Source organism: Myotis brandtii, unplaced genomic scaffold, assembly GCF_000412655.1.
Source record: "Myotis brandtii unplaced genomic scaffold, ASM41265v1 scaffold185, whole genome shotgun sequence".
NCBI lineage: Eukaryota > Metazoa > Chordata > Mammalia > Chiroptera > Vespertilionidae > Myotis > Myotis brandtii.
Window position 1 is genome coordinate 3,700,231 of NW_005356870.1, and position 18,704 is coordinate 3,718,934.

General features: G+C 44.1%; 2 pseudogenes across 1 annotated transcript; one reads left to right on the top strand and one right to left on the bottom strand.

The window, feature by feature from the left end:
• The first annotated feature begins 6,773 nt into the window (after positions 1-6,773).
• On the top strand, positions 6,774-8,399 carry LOC102254473 (annotated as a pseudogene).
• Positions 8,400-13,751: 5,352 nt separating this feature from the next.
• LOC102254760 lies at positions 13,752-14,617 on the bottom strand (annotated as a pseudogene). The gene has a single exon (XR_001361674.1). The product of XR_001361674.1 is annotated as a ubiquitin thioesterase OTUB1 pseudogene (transcript).
• Between the last annotated feature and the right edge of the window lie 4,087 nt (positions 14,618-18,704).

An 18,704-nucleotide genomic window follows, 5' to 3' on the forward strand; every position in this document is an offset into this window, starting at 1 on the left:
GTAGTAATTATTTTATTTATTAATCTATTGACAGAAATTTGGGTTGTTTTCAGCTTTTGGCTGGTAAAAATAAAGCTGCTATGAAAAGTTGTATTCAAGTATTGTTATGTACATTTACTTTCATTTCTCTTTAGTAAATACCTAGGAATGGAATGACTGGATCACATGGTAAGTATATGTTTATCTTCTTAAAAAACTGCCAAACTGTTCTCCAAAGTGCTGTTCCATTTTACATTCCCACCAGCAATTCCTCCACATCCTCACCAATATTTGATATGATCAGTTTTTCTAAATTTCCCCATTTTTCCTATGAATATAGTATGGTACCATTTTCACAAAAAGAAGAAAAATACTATACATTTATATTTGCTTTCACATACAGAAAATATTACTGGAATAACATAGTAGAAACTGTTAACAACTTATGCCTTAGGCAAGGAGAACTATGTGATAGATTAGGAAAGAGACATCTTTACTATACATACTTATTTTTTCTGAAACCATGCACTATCAATTTAAAAATAAATTAGGGGAAAAAATGAATGTAACCAAAAAGAAAATTCCAAAAGAACAAATCACTTATTCAAACAAAATTTCTCATCTCTAATTCCATACTCACAGAAGTGGCCACAAAAGCCCTTACCCATTCATCTTCAGGATCTTCAAAATTAGTTTCAAGCAAACTTAATTTATACAAGCTCTTCTCTCTTCCTCACTACTTTCCCTTCCATATCTACTTTTTGTCATTTCCAGTAAAGTTGTTTTTTTTTTCTGATGCAATCCCACAAATCTTTTCATGGTCTCTTTGGTTGTTTGTTTGTTTTACTTTGACCATTATCCCCATGACCATGGGCCAATAATAACCTAAGCTTCTTCCTCTTAGGAAGTGAGATGAGAGAAGATTAGAAACAATTATAATCTAACTAGAGGCCCAGTGCACAAATTCGTGTACCAGTGGGGTCCCTCGGCCTGGCCTGTGGGATCGGGCCGAAACTGGCTCTTTGACATTCCCCGAGGGGTCCCGGATTGCGAGAGGGTGCAGGCCAGGCCGAGGGACCCCACCAGTGCACGATTGGGCCAGGGAGGGACACGGGACCTGGCCAGCTAGGGAGGAACCACGGGAGGGCTCCAGGGCATGTCCAGCCCATCTTGCATCAGCCAGACTCCAGCAGCAAGCTAACCTACCGGTCAGAGCATCTACCCCCTGGTGGTTAGTGCACGTCATAGCGACTGGTCAACCAGTTGACTGTCTGCCTCCTGGTTGTCAGTGCATGGCATAGCAAGCAGTTGAGTGGCCTTAGCATATCATTAGCATATAACACTTTGATTCGTTGAATGGATGACTGGATGACCGGACACTTAGCATATTAGGCTTTTATTATATAGGATGTATTTTCTTTCCTCCTTTTTGTTTCTCCTTCTTAGTGTCACTATCAATTCTAATGTTTTAATTTAATAGATTATCTCCAGTACCTATGACAGGGCCTAGCACATACTTGACACTCAGTATTTATTGAGTTGAATGAAAGAATGAAATGAGTAAATGAATGATACATCCTGCCCAGAGATGAGCTCATTTTTTTCTATGCAACCTTAAAACAAATGCTCCCACTTCCAAATGTTAGGAGGTCCACAGCACCTGTATCTGTCCTAAAGATGATTTGGAGCTACCCTGCTCTTGGATGGAGAAATATGTTGTTAGATGCTTGCCACTATGGAGATATTTTGTCTGTCTTATTTTGTTATATTTTACTAGATCACCAGTTTATTATAAAAGAATATAACTCAGAAATAGCCAAATGGAAGAGATACATAGATGGGGAAAATAGGACAGAGCATTTATGCTTCCCTGGGTGTACCCCTCTCCCTACTCATACCCCACATGTCCATCAAAGAAGTATTCCAGCCTGGTGTGGTTCAGTGATTGAGCATCAACCTATGAACCAGGAGGTCACAGTTCGATTCCTGGTCAGGGCTCATGCCCGGGTTGCAGGCTCAATGCCAGCAAGGACTGTGCAAGAAGGCAGCTGATCAATGATTCTCTCTCATCATTGATGTTTCTCTCTCCCTCTCTCTTCCTCTTTGAAATCAATTAAAAAAAATTTTTTTTTAAAAGGTAAAAAATCGTATTCCAAATCTTATCCTTTGGAAGTTTTATGGAAACTTCATTACCTAAGCATGGTTGATTAAGTCATTGGTGATTGAACTCATCTCTAACCCCTGTCCTCTCCCTGGGGGTGGAGGGTCTGGAAGTTCCAAATACCTAAACATGCACTTGGTTTTCCTGGCAACCAGCCCCCATCCACAAGGCTTTCCAAAAGTCAGGCCATTAACATAAACTCATGTGTGGTTAAAAAGGGCTTGTTATGAATGAGATACACTTAATCACTCATATTACACTCTCATCACTTAGGAAATTCAAAGGGTTTTAGTAGCTCTGTGCCAGGAATGGGACAAAGACCAACACTATGGGGATATCCCACATAATTGCAGAGATAGCGTGCTGTGCTTTGAGTTTTCTCTGAATTCTCTAATCTCTCTGTCTCCCATTACTGTTGAGGGTCAAAGCAATTTGTCATGGTATGTACTAGTATGCATTCAACACCTCTCTCAAATCAGCTGGAAGGCTAGGGCTGCTAAATTGGAAAATGTCCTTGTCTTTTAGGACGTCTATAACTTCTTGATTTGTAGGTGTCAAAGCAGAAGAGTGAAAATTTAAAAATTTCTTGACAATTCTCAAAGGAGACCAGAGTGAAAGGTTAAAAACACCAACACCTACCAAACAGATTCAATGTCCTTTCCTCCATCTAACAAAGTGCAGCTACAAACAAAAGGTAGGTCATCTTTCTATATATATTCTGTCCTCTGGCTCCTGCCCAATAAGCAAAGGTCTACATACTGAAAATCACTAATTATACTCTGAATCCCCCAGATAGCAAAACAGCAAATATGTATTAGGAAAGAGCTTCAAGTTGAAGCCTGCTTTCTGTTTAGCAGAAAACACCCCCTCCTACTTAAGAAACTAGTATATCATTTCTTTATCACAGACCCATCATATGCTAAGACACTATGTTATTGCCTTTCACACACGTGATTTTCTTTAACCTATCTCCTTTTGTGTATGTATTTGTTCATTCATTGCACAACTGGTAGCAGGCAAAAAAATTCTAACAGGGATTTATCCCTCTTGACTGGCCTGGGTCCTCACAATGTGGACAGAGAAAATGAAAAGTGAGTGTAATCGGCTTTGACTTTCTACAGATGAAGCATTGTTATTGAAATATAATTTCTTTCTCTATGTTGTAGTTCCTGGTTTTGCAGGATGGTTTGGTGGTTGAGCTAAAACGAGATGCACAGCCCCAGCCACTTCAATTCTCACTTGTTAATTATACTGGGAAACATCGCACCCTGTGTATGGATTTGAAATCACTGGCCACATTCCAACTTGTGAAAGATGAGTTATAAACAATCGCATGTCTCACCACTGAATAACACTAAATGCAATTATGTGGTTTTGCTATGTCAGTACTTAAAGTGGTATGTGCTCCTATGTGCAAATTTGTTGGGGGTTAAAGGGAAATAAAAGAGGATGGCTCACAAACATCACTGAAATCTAATTTTAGAACATTTCCATCCCTTATAAAAGAAAATCCATACCCATCAGCTGTCAATTCCTATCCCCGAACCCACTTCTCAGCCCTAGGCAATCTCTAATCTATTTTCTGTCTCTAAAGATTTGCCTGTTCTGGACATTTCATACCAATGGAATCAAAGCTCATCCATGTTGCAGCATGAATCAGGACATTACTTAAAAAGAAAGCTTCTTAAATATCCAAAATAAATTCTTTGTGAGGTAATGAATAAGGCATATTGAAGGTAAACATGTAATTTAGTTATGCACAAAAATATCTTATTTTGGTTGTGTCAAGGTAGGGATTTTTTTTATTTGCACATTTTGATAGACAGCTGTATAATTTAAGTTCCGAAAACTATAATTAAAGAGAGAGACTAAAGCAAGCAGGACATGTTTTATACCGTAAATTTGGTAATATGTTTCTCCATGTCTGACAATTCATGGATATTATAGAAAGTTAACAGTTTTAGTGCACTAACACAGAGAAAATCTGAAGGACTGAAAGAAAATGAGTGCTTGAAAACTGATGCAGAGATTGATTTTCTTTAATCAAATACCAAGCAGAGGTCTGAAAACTCATTTTAGAGCAAGAATATTCAGTTGCCTCATAAATAATGCAAGGTCATAGGCTTTCAGTTGTGTAAAGGAACGTGGAAAATATCATGCCAACCGGCAGCTGCCCTGAGGGCACCAGGCAGCGATAATATCTTCCAGCAATTCGCCCCTAACTCTTCTCAATTTTTCATAGGGTCCTTCATGGTTCTTTGCTCTTACCTTCCTTTGACTTTCAGTTGCCTTCTCTCCCTATCCTTGAGCTGCTCTTCTATCACCTGATGCATCTTGCAGGGAGAAATTGAATACAAGTAACCAGGCACAAAATGCCCAAGTGATTTATCCAGTAGCCTAAGTGACAACAGCATTGTGGTGGGCTTTGCTGGGCTGTACACTAGGCCAACAAAGCCTTGATGAAGGCTTCAGCAAATCAGGAATGCCAGAAAAAATAAAAAAATGTATGTTTAATGTTATCCTCCCTCCCCTTCTTACTTCTTTTTCTCCCTTCCCACTTCCCTCCGCCCCGGCCTTTCTTCCTTTCTTGTTTCCAGATGTTCTAGCCACTCTAGAGAGACAAGAACAATAGACAAGGATCCTCTTAGTCTAAGACAATGGTTCTCAACCTCTGGCCCTTTAAATACAGTTCCTCCTGTTGTGACCCAACCATAAAATTATTTTCGTTGCTACTTCATAACTGTAATGTTGCTACTGTTATGAATCATAATGTAAATATCTGATATGCAGGATGGTCTTAGGCGACCCCTGTGAAAGGGTGGTTTGACCGCCAAAGCGGTTGTGACCCACAGGTTGAGAACCGCTGGTCTAAGACAACATTCATACAGATACATACATCAGGATTCTGTCGATTTTTCTATGTTCTACGTGCAGGTATGGAGCGCATCTAAAATATTTCACCAATCAATAAATCTTGAAATTACCCGTTTCTAGCTCTTCCTGCTATTTAACAAGTCATGTAATTATACCAGTAAACAGTCATTCTGATGCTCACTCTACTAAATAGTAGAGTGACTATGGATCACAGAAACACCATCTGTGTAGGAGAGCCACCCCTGGTAATCTCCTATCAGAATGCACTTAGGTTGCAGTTTAATCTAAATAACAAACACATTATAAAACTCATTTTATGCTGAGTTATCTTAAAGCAAACTACAGACATCCTAACATAAGAACTGCACCATAAACTCTTCCTCCCCTTGAATCTCAAGTCCCCATCTGAGTCTGATTTGTGAGCTTCTGTATACCATGCCGAGCATGCAGGTTTTTCCACAGGGCCTCACGTTAGAGGAGTTCAGGGATGTTCTCCATATGACTATGGTGAACAGCAGCAAGAGCCAGGAAAGTCAATCCTCCTTTCCTTTGCCCCCACATTCAATCAGTTGTCGAATCCTGCCATGATTAAGTTTTGCTTCTCCCAAGTACTTTCATGGCCAGTAACCTAGTTTGGGCCCATCACCCTCATTGGACTCTGCTAAAGCGCAATGACTACATCTAACCAGACTTTTCACACAGTAGGTGCTCAACAAATACATCAGGGAATGAATCAACTGAATTACAAACCAGAATCAAAACCAGAAAATGTGTAACAAATAAAGCTGGAGTAATCACATTAGTATTGTCCTTCAATATATTTAAGAAACAGCACTGCAGATTTCAATGGAGAAATCAAACTTGTTACATAATAATGCAAATATACACGGAGGTATACCTATTAAAATTCATTGTTTAGAAAGCTGTCTGATGACATCAATAAAAGAGTTAGGTTGCTATTTGCTTCCATAAGATTGCTTTAATGGGAACATGTACAAAAAGTGTCCAGTTGTTCAATAAATTATTACTGAGTACCTACTATCTGTTAAGCACTATTGAAAGAGCTAAGAAAGCCAGTCCTCAGGCCGATGCTCTATCCACTGAGCCAAACCAGGGAGGGCTGGAAAATGTTTTGTCAGTTCCTCAACATGATAAATCATAGAGTTACCGTATGACCCAAAAGTTCCACTTCTAGGTACATACCCAAGAGAAATGGAAACATGTTCACACAAAATGTTGTACATAAGTTTCATAGCAGTGTTATTCATAAGAGCCCCAAACTGGAAACAACCCAAATATTTATCAACTGATGAATGGGTAAACAAAATGTGGTATACCCATACACTAGATTTTTATTCGCCAATATAAAGAAACAAAATACCAGGACATGATATAACATACATAAAAGTTTAAAATGTTATGTTAAGTGAAAGAAGCCAGTCACAAACGACCAGATGTTATAACTGCATTTATGTGAAAGGTCCCCATAGGCACATCCCTGGAGGCATATCCCTACAGAAAGCAGATTAGTGACTGCCCTGGACTAGGGGTAGGGTGGGAGGACAGGGAGGGAGCGCTGGGAAAGAGAGGCAAATATTAATGGGTATGGGTTTCGCGGGAGTGTTGCTCAAGTCCTATAATCAGCTCCTCTCTGAGGGGGCGTGGCTAGGCCCTGAGGGGGGCGTGGCTGGGCTCTTGGGCGGGAAGGTGCCAGCTTAAAGCCGGGCTGCAGAGGTCCTCACTGCTTACAGTGCTAGGCATGGAGGAGGAGTGCGCTTGCCTCTGCGGCCTGGGCCCTTTGCGAGGATGCCAGTGTCGCCAGCAGCGCCTGGGACCAGCGGCGATGGTGGCGGCCGACAGCAAGCCGGCCCCGGCCCCTGAAGGGCAGCACGTGGAGGCGGACATGGCGGCTCGGTACTCCGCGGGGAGTGGAGGGATCAGGAGCCCCATGCCACCCCGGTCGCCCCCACGCTGCTCGCTGCAGGACCTGCCTCCCGAGCTGCTGGTGGAGATCTTCGCCTCGCTCCCTGGCACCGACCTGCCCAGCCTGGCCCAGGCCTGCACCAGATTCCACCGCATCCTGCACGACGACAGCATCTGGAGACGGCGCTGCCGGGAGGAGTATGGCGCTGGTGAAAACTTGCAGAGCCCGGGGACGATGGCTGTGTCTTGTCGAGAACTCTATGCCAACTTGCTCCACCCATGCAGGCACATTTTGGGATTGTGGCAGCCAGATAACTGGCCCTATGGAGGACTGCTGTATGTAGTGGTGGAGGGCCCATGCATTGTGGGGCGCACGTACCTGCCTCTCCATGACCCCCATGTGGATGACTCCATGCAGTTCAAGCCCGCGTTTAGAATTCGCCTGGCAGAGGGGAAATCGGCCACCGTGGAGTGCACGTACGGCCGCCGAGGGCCCCACGGCTGCCACATGCAGATTCGGAAGGACGGGCTCTCCACCCAGTGCAACCTGGCGCACCACCACAGGATGCCTGGTGGGAGCCGAGAGGATTTACGCGCGTGGCTGCGGGAAGAATGGGGGCAGACGCTCGAGCACATTTTCCAGGAGGACAGGCTGCGGTTCGTCCTGATGAAGCTCATCGACCATCAGTATGACGACTGCCGGAACTACTGCCGCATCTACCTCTCCCCGAGCCACCCGGAGGACCTCATCAGGCCAGGCCTCTTCAAAGGCACCCACAATGCCTACAACAGCCTAGAGGTTGTCATGCTCAGCTTCCATGGGAAGCGCGCCAGGGCCACGAAGATCACGGGTGACCACCACGTCCCTGCTGGGCAGCAGATGATAGAGATCCACCTCAGGCACCGCATCCATTTGCCTGATGATATCTTCAGCAACTTCAACAAGTACTCCCTCCTGGTCCAAGAGGTTCATGAGGTGATCCAGCAGCAGCAAGAAGACAGCACTGAGGACGGCGAGGGCCATGGCTGGCTGAGCCCTGCTCAGCCCAGTGTCGGGGAGTCCGGGGGTGCAGCTTTGGAGGAGCAGCCTGTCCAGTTTGTCCTGCCTGCGGGCGTGAGCTCCAGTGACCAGAACTACCCCCGAGCCTGCAGGATGTGTTTCTACGGCGTGGGCATTGTTGCTCGCTCTGGCTCCGCCTACCCGCAGCGCATCCCTGGAGCCTTCATCCTGTTCGATGAAGACCACTTCGGGTTCATGTGGCAGGAACCCAATTGCCTCAGCCTGTACAGCAGAGTCCAGGTCACCTTCCAGAATGCAGAGGCGCCATCCCCGCAGGCTTTCCAGGACATGCTCGAGAACATTCAGTCCCCACCCCCTCACGGCCCCTTCCTTGCCCAGGGGCAACAGCGGGGAGAAGAGGCTTCAGAGGAAGAGCAGCTTCGTGCACTTTTGGAGGTTTGACCTTCTGACCAGATTACCCACCGTCTTCTTTATCTGGTTGTTTGTTTTTAATCCTCACCCTAGGAGATTTCTCCATTGATTATTTTTTAAATAAATCTTTATTGTTCAGATTATTACAGTTGTTCCCCATTTTCTCCCCCCCCCATAGCTCCCCTCCACCCAGTTCCCAACCCACCCTCTGCCCTTAAAATAATGTGTCCTCTTATGTTTAAAATGAGGATTTCATTACCAAAAGTGAGGAGAAAGCAACACTACAGCTGCTCTCGCCCCTCTCTCCCTTCGGGTGATAGTTGTGCTTGGGGCTGCACTCTGGTTTGCGGGCTGTAGACGAAGCCATAGCTGCTCTCGCCCCTCTTGCCCTTCGGGTGATAGTTGTGCTTGGGGCTGCATGCTGGTTCGTGGGCCGTCGACGAAGCCATCTGGGCGGCTCGAGCGGTTCCGCTGGCTTCCTAGGGGCCGTCACAGCCTCGCAGGGGCCGTCTCAGCCTCACTGGGACCGTTTCAGCCTCACAGGGACCGTCTGAGCCTCGCAGGGGGCACCGCAGCCTCACAGGGGGCGCCGCATCCCACGTTGGGGGTGAAGGTGCGAGTCAGAAGCTCCTCTCGCTGTCCCTCCTGCTGGAAGTTTCTGAGAGCCGTCTGCAGGTGCTGGACATCATACTTTAACTGGTCAACACGAAGTTTGGCATTCTGTCTTTTGTTGGGAGGCTCCTTGCTGGACAAAATCTCCAGGCTTTCTAGCTGGCTGAATATCTGGTATGCTTGCTTGGGTTTCGTTTTCTACTAAGTGCACAGACTGCTTGTCTGCCGTCTCCCAGCGTCCCATATGAGACTGGATCTGGCGGACCTGCTTGTGCATTTGCTGGTACAGCGGTTCCATGTTGCTGGCCCAGCCGGGTCCGGCTCCAGCTTCCTCCAAACCTGAGTCTGCTTCTTGAGTGTGTCCCTTATGGGTGCGAGGAGTTGAAATCTGCAGTTTGTTGGGTTACTCTGTAAAAGCACCGGTGGTTCCTTTTGTGCCTCTGGAACAGCTTGGGCAGGGATGTAAATTGAGTAGGGCGGGGTCTCAGGGAGTCACCAGGGCGGAGCAAACAGCAATGGCATCTCCGCAGCTCCTCACCTCTCCGCAACTCCTCTCCGCAACTCCGTGTACCCGAGTGGCCGGCGAGCAGCTCCGCGAGAGAGCCACCCTTGCTTTCCAACCCGCTGCAAGGCCGTCCCGCCTCTCCCCATAGGGGTCTGGGACTTTAGAATCCTGCCCCAAACAAGCTCAGTGGACTTGAGAGTTTGTAACCCCTTCCAATTGAAAAAACCGTGCATCCTGTTCTTGGCGCCTCTGCATATCCTACTCAGTCTCAATGCGCTTCTTTCTTTCCTTCCAGTTGTAGAACTTCCACTGGGCCAGCTTTCCCATGGTTCTGAATGATAGCTGTTTGTCTTATAGTTGGTAGTTTCAATGTTGTCCATTGATTTTTGGAGAGTGGAAGAAAGAGGGAAAGGCAGAGAAATATCCATGTGAGAGAAACACATAGATTGGTTGCCTCCTGCATGTGCCCTGACCAGGGTCGGGGCTGGGCAGGCCTGCAACTGAGGTAGAATCCAACCGTAGACCTTTCAATCCGCAGGCCCAGGTTCTATCCAATGAGCCAAACCAGCTAGGGCTGAGCATGTCTTTTTAAAAAGAAAGAAAAAAAGAAAAGATCCTAAAATTAGATAGTGGTAATTGTTAGATTGTTACAACTCTAAAAATAATAAAAAAAAAAACACTGAATTGTATATTTTAAAAGGGTGGTTTTTATAGTATGTGAATTATATCTCAATAAAGCTGTTATTAAAAATAAATTAAAGAAAAAGGGAAAAAAAAGAAAGAGCTAAGAAAGCAATGGTGAATAAGACAGGAAAAAGTCTCCGCTTTCATGGAACTTACATAGATTTACATCAAACTGTTAATGTTTCTTCTGTTCTCTTATAACTTTGATTATCACCAGCTCAAAATGGAAACTGTTGGAAACTTAAAACCCCTTTTGCTAAATTGTGTTAAAGTGTATAAGTGATGGGCAAACAGAATTTGTGTTATGAAAATCTGCTTTCAAACCAATTTTTCAAGGGTAGATTCTTTCCTATGCTATTATCAATCCCGAATGAGGACTAAGTCATTCATTCATTCATTCATTCATTCATTTTTAATTTTTTTTAATGTTCTGGAGCTTACATTCTAGGTCAGAGAGACAGACAATAAACAAACAAGAATTTGTCAGGTGATAAGGAGTGTTACGAATGAAGGGAAAATAAAGTAGTATGTGAAGAATGGGGAGTGCGGGGGTTAGGACTAATCCCAGGCCTTAGGGAAGGTCCCTCAGGTATGTTGAATTTACAAAAGACTTGAAGGAAGTGAGGATTTGGAAGAGAACAGCATTTTTGGCCGAGGGAACAGCAAGCCCAAAGTCCTTGAGGCAGAATTGTCCCTGGGATGTTTAAGGAACACCAGGGAAGTCTGTGTAGCTGGAACAGAGTTAATAAGGGAGAGAATTATAGATGAGATCTGAGGGTTGATGGGAGAAACAGGGCAGATCAATGGTGATGTCGAAGGCCATCATAAGGACTTTTACTCTGAGTAAAGACTTTTACTGGAGAGTTTTAAGCATGTGAGTGTCACTATTTGACTTACATTTTAATAGGATCCAGTAGATCACAGGTGGGTAAGGTGGAAGCAAAGAAAACTGTTAAGAGCCTTTTGTAATAACCCAGGCAAGAGAAGACAGTGGCTTGAACCACAGTAGCAGTGGAGATGGTATAAATGGAAGGACCATAAATATGTCCTGGAAGTGGAGCCACCAGGGTTTGGAAAATATCCTATATAATAAAAGCCTAATATGCAAATCAAATGAATAGCAGAATGACCGGTGGAGCTACCGATTGCTATGACGCGCATTGACCACTAGGGGGCAGATGCTTAACGCAGGAGCTTCCCCCAGCCCACAGGCCCCAGGTCAGCCAACGTGGGTGCCAGTGGGGGGGCCCCCAATTGCCCCACTGGTCACCCCGCAGAGGGAGGTCACCGGCAGTGGCGGTGGTAGGGTGATTGGGGGTGGGGGCTGGCCAGCAAGCGAGCCGGCGCTGGCCCCAGATCACCCCACCGGAGCGAGAGGCACCAGGCTGGCCAAGGTGGGTACCAGCGGGCCCCCCCCACCACCTTGCTGGTCGCTCGACAGATCGGCCCTGATTGCCAGCCAGGCCTAGGGACCCTACCCATGCACAAATTTTGTGCATCGGGCCTCTATCACCCCACCGGAGCGAGAGGCACCAGGCTGGCCAAGGTGGGTACCAGCGGGCCCCCCCCCCTCCGATCACCTTGCTGGTCGCTCGACAGATAGGCCCTGATTGCCAGCCAGGCCTAGGGACCCTACCCATGCACAAATTTTGTGCATCGGGCCTCTAATATGAGATATAATATATCTAAATATATAATGCACATGGACACAGACAATAGGGTGGTGACGGCCTGGGCAGGGGGTAAGGGAAGGTTAAGAGAGGTTAATGGTGGGGAAAGGGACATTTATAATACTTTCAACATAAAGATTTAAAAAAAAATTTAAATAAAGATACAATGCAATTTTATATGTTATATATGTGAAATATAACAACATAGTAACTTTGAATTTGGCATTCTAAATACTTCTTGTACATTATCTCATTTTTCTTCTTTGTCAGATAACCCAAGTATCTATGTTACATATTACTCCAAGTATACAGATATAGAACACTTAAGTAATGGGTTGGCATGCCCAAATTTAAGACACATTATGTCTTACTCTCATTCTAAACTTATTTTCTTTTCATATACCATGCCCAAACGCATCAACACCATCATCCGAAAGTATGTTACACATGCTGTAAAAAAATTACATAAATGGATGGGTATTACTTCCAATTTTAGGGACTTTCAAACATAAAAATTGTCTTGTGCAATCTTCAAAATGGTATGAGTAAGTGGTATAAAATAGTGATGGTGAAAGTTTTTTCGAAAGATGACTCTTCAAGAAAAATAGGTTATTTGTCATTTTTGGCCTATCATGATTGGGTTTTTACTATCAACTCACATAGATTTGTAGGCATTTGCAAGTTAAATTTTCATACGAATGAGCTCTTCTCTGGCATGTTTTACATATGTCTTTGAAGCTCACCAACCTGGGTTCATATTCTAGCTCTGCTGTATGTGTGATGCTGGGCATGTCCTCACTGTACAACAAAGACAATGATAGCACCTACTTCATTAGGTTTTTGGAGATTACACAATGTGCTCACCATAAACACTCAATAAATAATATCTTCTATCACCATCTTCAAGTTAGCAGAGTCTGTTTGTGTAGGTGAATCTTCAAATCTTTGTTTCCACCCAATGCACAAACAACCATTCATTGCAGTTAATTAGTTTTTAAAAAATCATTTGACCTAGTACAGACAAAGCACCAGTTATCTGGTAGATTTTCTTCCCCCCACTGCCTTTCAACAGATTATTTTTGACTTTATATAGGAATAGACAATGGAAAAGAACTTTTTTTTTTCCTTCCAGCAGTGTTTTCTCTCTTTGTGAAAATTGCTACCAACAGGAATTATCGCTTAAACAGCAAGGGATGGCTCTCCTCTTTCAGTGCAACCCCTGCTTGTTCTGGACATTAATAGCCCACTGACTAGGTAGCAATGGAAACAGGTCAGTGTACTGCTTAGCATTTGAGTTTGAGGCTTTCTCTCACTTCACTAAATAGTAGAAAGATGCCGCAGCAAAGCCAACTCAACTGTTTATTGTTGGAAGTGGAGTTCTTGAGGTGCCATCGGGAAAAGAATTTCCTGAGGCCCCCCCTCAAGGGAGGTTGGGCTATTGTGGAAAGTTTTATTGATGATGTAAAATTAAGGGGGTTCCCCTCCAAGGTCCCATCTCTGTCTGTCTCTCCACGGAAGAAGTCCAATCTCCTCGTCAGCAGGGCTAGAATTAAGGCCACTGCCCAGAATTTCTCCTCCATATTAAAGTCCAGTCTAGTCCAGAATTCTGCTAGCTTACCTTGTGTTCCCAGCTGCAGTCCATTGCATGTGGGGTCCGCATGGCCATGGGCCATGCTGCTGCTTAAGGCCACATGGCAGGAAAGTACGTGGTGGGCAAGTGTGGGTCATGGAGAAAGAGAGTGAGAGGGAAGGGAACAAGGGGCACAAGAGAGAGGGAACTCTTTGTTTGGGGATTTTACCCTTCAAAGATTTTGTGAGCTTGCATTGGGGCCCACCTCCCTAGCCAGTGATATTTTCCCAGGTTAGACAGACAGGCAAGCACCTTCCCTACAGGTGCTTTTTTTTTTTTCCCACCACCAGCATCCCCTTTAATAAAACGTGGAAGGTTGTATGACAGGGAAGGGGGAGTGAAATATGACCATTTACAACCACACAAAAACCTCTGTACATGTCTAGTGCCTGGCAGAGGGGAGGGCAGCAGGGCAGCGGCGGGCAGAGCCAGCCCTATTTGTAGAGGATGTCGTAGTGTCCAGGCCGGTAGAGAATGTAGACCTTGGGCTCAGAGCCCTCGGGGAAGATGTGCGGGTTGGTGGTGCCGCGGTCGATGTACTCCACCTGGATGGAGATGTTGAGGGCCTGGGCCAGCGCGATGTTGTGGATGTGATCGCTCTCCTTGCACATGGGCTCCACCTCCTGCTGGCAGAACTCCTCGACAGTCCGCCCACCCTCAATGAAGTTCTCGAAGAACTTGCTCTCCCGCTGCAGGTAGCCAGAGGTGAGCAGCCGCAGGTAGACCACCAGGTAGTCCGAGGTGCTCTGGTCGTGGAAGGAAGCCAGCAGGTCGGCTACTGAGGTCTGCTTCTCCACCTGCTCGATCAGGTCCATGAACGTGTTGTGGAAATCCTCAATTGTGAACTCGGTGAAGCCCTGGGACACCAGGTCTTCTTTGCTCTTGGCAGACACAGCCTTGAACCTCTGCAACTCCTTGCTGCCATCCAGCAGCGCCTCCAGGTGGGAGAAGCCGAAGGCTCAGTAGAAGCAGCTCCCGTCGGGCTTGGTCTTGCAGATGTACGAATACTTTTTGTGGAGGTCCTTGATCTTCTGTTGGTAGATATTGTCGTCCTCAGCATACTCCTTGTACAGGACCAAGAGCTCCAGCCGCTCCGAGACCAGGACTTTACTGCCCATGCACCCATCTCTCCCTTTGCTCAATCCCTTCCTCCAGTGATCTGCAAGGAATGGGTGGGTGGTCCTCAAGGGAGCATGCAGCTATAACTTCCTGGTGAAGCTGCCCAGATGACCATGCTTATAATGTGTGGCCTCCCCATTGCTCATTTTCTATTATTCATATTAATAAACTAATTATATGATAACACATTCATTGCAAAACCAAACAAACAGAAAACCCACAACATATCTCAGCTTCAAGAAAGCTTTACTTTCTGCCCATTTTTCCTTGAAAGGATGATTTCAAACAAATTCACTTTTACTATGAAAATAAAGAAAGCTTATTTTGCCCTTTGACTCGTGTGTTCTGTGGATTTCTTAAACAAAATTCAAGCTATAGCTACCATCTCTCTTTCTTTGCCCTGGCCCATGGTGTGGCTCAGTTGGTTGGGTATCACAGGAGGCTTCAGTTTGATTCCGGGTCAAGGTCACATGCCTGGGTTGTGGGCTCAATCCCCTGTAGGGGGTGTGCCAATCAATGTTGTGATTTCACCTCTCTCTCTCTCTCTCTCTCTCTCTCTCCCCTTTCCCTTCCTCTCTCTAAAAATCAATAAACTGTTCTTTAAAAAAAAAAAAAAGAAGCATGCCACTCTTTAATGTGTTGTACCTTATAATCAATGTTTCGTGCTAGGGAGAGGAAATAGCAGCCATTCTGAATGATAAGTTTAATCCCAAACATCAGCCTTTGAGTCAGAAAATGTCCCATCTTTCAAACTTATGGAAGTAAGGATGAATGTCATTTCTTAAGAAATCTCACCTTAAGTCTTTATTCTTCACTTCTCTGCATCTTTTCCCCAAAAGCAAAATCTCAGCTTGACAAATTTCTCACTTGGAAACTGTTCATTCACAGTATTTACAACTTGTTTTCAGGATAAACTACTGTATCCCTGACATAAGTATTTGTTACATAAAAATAATGCTGAATGATTTCTTGTTTTTTAAAAGGAAGATATGTGCAATGTAGGCATTTAATCAAAGAGAATTCTGAAAGAGAAATCACTCCACCTGAATACTTGTAAGTAAACAATGCAATCTTGCAATTACTATTCTTCTACTTGCTTGAAAGTGATGATTTATTAAAGACAATGTAAGGGGAACAGTTCGTACCTATGCTAAACACTTGCTAAAATCAGAGATGACTCTCCCCGCCCCTTTTTTTAAATAAATCTAATTTCAGTTCTTTTAAATAAATTATAGGAAAAAGTTTAAAAATGCCAAAAAACACAGACACGTAAAAAGAATGTTTAATACTTATTTATTCTCTAACCAAAACAAAAATAACCACACTAGTTTTAGACTTCTGCTGGTAGAAGTTCTTCATTTTTTCTATGTTTAATCATATATAGCGCTCCCCACACTCTAAATAACAGGTGAACACAGTGCTTCTTACAAACAAAAAACCCACAACATATCTCAGCTTCAAGTTTCTTGTGGCTGCATTGCTCTGCCACCCTCCTGCTTCCCTTTGGAGATCAGCTCTCTCCACTCCCTATAATTTTGGCTGGAACGTGGAGCTTCCCTGTACTGGTTCTCCCCTGCTCCAAAGGTGTAAAGCATTCTGGTCCTTTTTTAAAACTTCTGATGGAGAAAAGATGGGCAATGATGACATCTAATCATAGTTGTATTATCTCAATTAGGAAGGGTTGAACGGGTGGGTTCCCCTCTATTCTTTAGTACTAATATTAGTATTTACAATAGTTCCAATATTTAGACAATGTTAACATTAGAATAATTTATATTAATATTAGAGTAAGTAGTAGTGTTCTCCAACCAGAAATCCCATATTGTCTTTATGTGAGCAAGAAGTAAATTACTATTTAGTTGAGCCACTGAGGTTTGAGGATTTATCTGTTACAGAGCATTTTATACTCTAACATAGTAATTGGAATCAAAACTATACATTAAGAGCCACTAGAAGAGATTGGAGTTTTAAGAAGGACGACCATAGGTCCCTGAATGATTAAGTGGAAGGCCACTGACCAACCAGAGCACCCAACTGGGCCTTATGTAGCTAGAAATAAACTTCTACTGGTTAAACCACTGCAAGGCATCTATTGAAACACTGGATTTTATCTATTAGAGCAGCTGACATTACTTCCCCTAACTAACCAAGGTTGCTGTATGATCTACAGTCTCTTTTTGGCTGAATTGCCCTGCCATTCTCCTGCTTCTCCTTGGAAATTGGCTGGAACATGGAGCTTCCCTGAAGTCAACTCCAGCCTTGACTGTACATGACCCTTTAGTTCAAATACCCATAGTCATCAAACTGAACCAGCTCTCATTGTCACAAGTCCAACTTCTCAAAAGCCAAATTCTAATTGACCCATCTAGAATTGGGAATCCACAACTTGTCTTATGAGCTGTGCTAGGGGCAGGTGGGCCACAGTGGCATGTTCCAGGGCTATGGACATAACATTATCTTGAATAAAAGCACTGTGGATAAGAAAATAATGATTGCCATATTTATGACAGAGGCCATCTTTGCATCTGTTACCCAGGAGCCCACACCCAGATACTCACCTCCCTGAAACCTTCTTTCAAATTTATTCCTACAAAGAGCATGGCTTCAAATGGGACATATGTTTCCTGTTATATACTCTAAGTTCTGGCCAGTTGGATAAATGGCCCCAGGAAATAGTGATCCCTTCAGAGAAAACCCTCACTCTATTTATAGGTTGCAATATTTCCCCAACATCTGCAACACATTAACCAAATATGGATTCAACACAGTAACCCTAACATCACAAAAGAAGTATAGGTAGAGTAACAAGCAGGGAAGATGTTTTAATTATTGTGAATCACTCTTAATTGCCTTTGATCGCTCATTCCTTCTAGTGTCCTTAGTTAAGACTTGAAAAATTATACTTACACTATACTCAGTTTTAATAAGAATTATTGACTGGGACCATTATCATTCCTCCTGCATCTTCCACTGAAGGATGGCTGAGGGCTTGAAATAGCAGAACTCCTGAAAGGACAATAATCCAATATCGATAAGGAAATTTCATGCACCTGTAACAGGGAGTATGACTTCTGAACTCCCATACAGCTAGCCATGAGAACAGGGAACAAATATTGAGTTCTTTTTGGACATCAAGATGATCCATGAACCTATTTTGGAGTTCTAAAGGGATTTGAGGAAATGCTTTAGAGGTATCTGCCACTGCCTCTGGTATTGAGTGCAAGACTGAGGCAAAGGAAAGGAGTAAAGAGAAAAGGGCACATGTGGGAGAGAAAGTTGGGCAGAAGAGATGGGTAGAGTGTTGGGGTCCAGCCCCAGCAGGTCAAGGGGTTCCCAAAGGTGTGGATGGAGTTGGCAAAGAAGGAATGACACGGAGACAGCGTTCAGTTGATCAGGAGCCTAGCCAAGTTCTGTCTAGGTTCTCCAGCCAGGTTCTGTGTGTTATTGTCTTGTTACATCTGTATTTATACCAGTTGATTTTAATCCTATCAATTTCTATTCCAAAGGTTAGGGCGTTTCTTATCTCTATTCCAGGGAGTAAAGATTATGTAGCTTAAGCGTGATTGTTCGTAGTTAAAGTGATTAATTACCTGCCAGGCACTTAGTTAAGGGGTTTTATTACATACTACAGGAATGCCCTACAATCCTCAGGGCCAAGCAATAGTAGAAAGGGCTCACCAAACTTTAAAAACACAAATTAAAAAATTACAAGAAAATGAGTTTAAATAGTCCTCTCCTCATCATGTTCTACAACATACTCTATTTGTAATTAATATACTAAATGTAGATTCTGAGGGAAATTCCCCGATGTACAGACATTGTAACCCTGATCTAACTAAACCTAAAACCTTCGTCAAATGGAGAGACTTGCTTACAGGAGCCTGGAAGGGACCTGATGTACTTTTAACCTGGGAGAGAGGATATGCTTGTATATTTCCACAGGACGCAGACTCACCTGTGTGGATTCCAGACCGTCTAGTCCGACCTTATGTCTCACCGCCCTCCGTCTCCACCTCACCCTAGCACACCTGACCAGTGCCCGTCTGCAGCAGATGTGCAGCCCTGAGCTGGAACAACCTGTCATTGGGAGGATCACATGTGCCTCCTTTTTGTCT